Below are 3,501 nucleotides of genomic sequence, written 5' to 3'. Positions count from 1 at the left end.
CTCTGGAAGGTTTCTCGTACCGTGGCTTTTCCGTCTCGAGGTTTTAGGTCAGGGACCTTTAAATAGGCGAAGAGGCGGAGTCGAAGGGCTGACGAGGCGGTGACACAATAGGGGGGCGCGGCCCAGGCCCTGGCCGCGCCACCCTGTCATCTGGTGGCCCCTGTGACCCTCCTCTGCTGGCTCTCGGGTGTTCTGGAAGCTTCGTGGAAAAATAGGATGCTGGGCATTGATTTCGTCCGATTCCGAGAATATTTCCTTACTAGAATTTCTGGAACCAAAAACAGCAGAAAATAGCAACTGGCCCTTCGGCATCTCGCCAATAGGTTATTTCCGGAAAACGCATAATAATGACATATAATGTGTATAAAACATGTGAGTATCATCATAAAAGTAGCATGGAACATAAGAAATTATAGATACGTTTGAGACGTATCAGTCCGGGGCAGCAGCCTTGCGTTCGACGGTGGAGGTGGCCCTCTTCTTCGCTGGAGAGGGTCGGCCTGCGGTTGGTGGTGGTGGATCTGTCGATCTATCACTGCGTTCTGATGGCGAGATGGAGAGGCATGGAAGCCGGCGACGGCTGATGTCGCCGGTGGAGGGTGGGAGTGGCCAGCCCGGGATGGTCGCCGACGTGGGGGTCCGACCTGAATAAAGGTGGCGGTCCTAGGGCCTCTCTTGCGTGAAGAGGAAGACCTACTGGAAGCCTGGACTCGCGATCTGGCCGGTGTGTTGAGTTCCGGAAGGCACCGCCGGCAAGTGTAACAGTGCTTTTATTGCCCGGAGTTTGCTGGATCGGTGGTATTCGATCGTGCGCACCCATGCTTTTATTCCGACCGATTGGTCTGGAGGGAGCGGCGCGAAGCTCTTTTCTGTGTTGACACCAAGTGACAGCTGATCCATGGTGAAGTCAGAAGAAGAGAATATCATGAAGGCCGGATTGGAGGACTTGCTAATGGAGGTTCAAGTCTTTGCGCTGTTGAGGGGCTTGCTTGGTGTTCCGGACTTAGCAACAGTGGTATGGAAGTGGGGGTGACAGCACATATGAAGTTCGGAGTCTTACCTTTCAGGGTGAAAACCCAAGGTCTGGCCTTACTGGTTGTGCATGGGAATGTCCTTGTTGAAGGCTTTGTTTTGAGAGCGAAGACTATCTTCAGGGTGAAAATCTAAGATTTTTGATCGGGGGAGCTGGTGCATTGTTCCCTTCTTGGAGACATCGTTTTTGAAGAGTCTGATTTTCAGGTGTTGTCTTGGTGGTGGTTGTATTACTATTGCTAGGGCTGTGATGCTGTAGCGGGACTTTTATTTCTTAGTTTTCTCTTTCTCTTTTTTGGTTGTGTGCATCCATAATGTTTTAGGGCATTGCGTTGTTGGAGAGGCTGGGTGTAATTGGTATTCTTCGATATTAATATATTCTCTTTATCGAAAAAAAGAGACGTGCCAGTACAATCGAGAAGCAAACCTACCGATTCCACCGTTAACTTGCAAAGTCATCCACAAAATAACCATGTCATGTCACACACTCAGGCCCAGTTTGGTTCAAATGATTTTCGAAGGAACTTTTCAAGGATTCCAATCGCAATACATAGGAATTTATTCTATAGAATCCATTTGGTTTAAAGGAATGAATCATCGGATAAAAAAAAGATTGACTTCTACAATATGATTCCATAGTAACTTTTAGCAAGAGGTTAAGGGAAGTTTCCTTTATGTTTCACTACTATGTATCTCTGTAGGAAATTTCTGTGTTGCAACCATGCATCATCCAACTCTTTGCCCGAAAGCAAACGCGTCAAGAAGGACTTGGCAAAACGACGACGCGCTTCCAAACATAACCTGGCATAAATAGTAGGAATCGTTATCTATCAGTCCACCCACCAACAGTCCTCGACCAAGAATCAAGGACACGCTTTCATCTCAAAAAAAGAAAGGACACACGCTTTTGTCGAAGGAATGGCGGCAGCAGCCGCCGCCGCCGCCGCAGCTGCCAATGCAGGCCGCCAGGACTCCTCGGAGAGGCGGCAGCAGCAGCAGCCGCTGCAGCCTCAGATGAGCTCGCCGTACTACGCTGACTCGATCATGCTGCAGCCGCAGATGATCGCGCCGTACTATCCCTACCCGATCCGGCGGCAGCAGTCGTATCACGCTCCTCCTCCACCTCCTTCCCCTCCTCCTCGTCATCCTCCTTCCCCTCCACCTCCTCCTCCTCCACCTCCTCCAGCCCCGCGGCGGAGAGCCCCGGGCTGTTTCCTCTGCTTCCTCCTAAGGTCATAGCAGTCGTCGTCGTCGTGCTCGGCGCCCTAACCATCGTTCTCTGGCTCACCCTCCGCCCGGTCGCCATCAGGGCCACCTTCGTTGCCGCCTCGCTGTCCCGCTTCGACCTCGCCGAGGGGCCCGCCACCGGCAGCCAACTCCTCCAGTACAACCTCACCGTGGACATCCGCGTGCGCAACCCGAACCGCTTCCGCATCCACTACGACTACGCCGAGGCGCAGGCGTCCTACGACGGCGAGCGCTTCGGGTACGACCCCGTGGAGCCGTTCCACCTGGAGAAGAAAGGCGAGCGCACCGTCACTGCCGCATTCGGCGGCTCGTCGCCCGTGGACGACGGCGGTGCGCTGCGCACGAACAGTAGGTCAGGGTCTTCAACGCGCGTCGCAACTCGCAAGAGCAAGATCAGCTGCACGCTGCGGCTGCCGGTGCCCAGCACGGGCGCGACGCCGGTGAAGACGCAGCTGGGGACGAGGTGCTCCATGGACTTCTGATCGCCGCCGAGTGCTGCTCTGGCTGGGATGGCAACGTTTTACCTGACGATTGCTACTAGCTTGCATAAGCTAGGTGACGACCGAGCATGCTTTATTCTAGGCGCGTACTCGATTCTTTGGTTTCATTCAATATGTAAATATGCATCCGATCTGACATGTAACTCATACTTAATTGATTAAATTATTAGTTAGAGTTTGCCTTGAAAAATGAAGTGGCCTTGTAATCCCGAATGGAGGGAGTAAATTGATGCTCAAGTTCGTTTGTTACCCTCTCATGTGAATTTAGACCAATCTATGACATTTTTTGGATTGTTGTGTGGTACCCTCAAATAAATAATAGCCATCCATTTTTATGCATCCAATGGTCCGTAACAAATCATACCACTGTAAAAAAAAGACATGTATGATTCATACCTATGAGAAAAATGGGCATCGCGACAAGAATTCGCTTACATGGGCCTTGGCCCAAAAGCCCCAGGCCCAGTAACCATCTGCCTCTGTGATCTCGTTCGCCTGGAAAAAAAAAGAGCCACAATGTCGTATTCATGTAATCCTAAACGAGCCCGCCTCCGTCGCCTCCCTCGCCTCCCTCACGTGGTCGCCGCGCCGCCGCTGCCCTCCGCGTGACTGCGCCACCCGCTCGTCTCCCCCTGCGCCTCGGAGATGTTTGGTGGCGGTGCAGCAACACGTTAGCGGCGGCGACGTTGGAGGAGACATGTGGGCCTGCCCGTCGATGGCC

The 3,501-nt window shown here is 52.6% G+C and overlaps 1 pseudogene; it reads left to right on the top strand.

The window, feature by feature from the left end:
* The first annotated feature begins 1,950 nt into the window (after window positions 1-1,950).
* LOC124662731 lies at window positions 1,951-2,762 on the top strand (annotated as a pseudogene).
* The last annotated feature ends 739 nt before the right edge of the window (window positions 2,763-3,501 follow it).

Source organism: Lolium rigidum, chromosome 6 (genome assembly GCF_022539505.1).
Source record: "Lolium rigidum isolate FL_2022 chromosome 6, APGP_CSIRO_Lrig_0.1, whole genome shotgun sequence".
Classification (NCBI taxonomy): domain Eukaryota; kingdom Viridiplantae; phylum Streptophyta; class Magnoliopsida; order Poales; family Poaceae; genus Lolium; species Lolium rigidum.
Note: the sequence above shows the minus strand (reverse complement) of the source record. Positions and strands in the feature narration are given on the sequence as shown.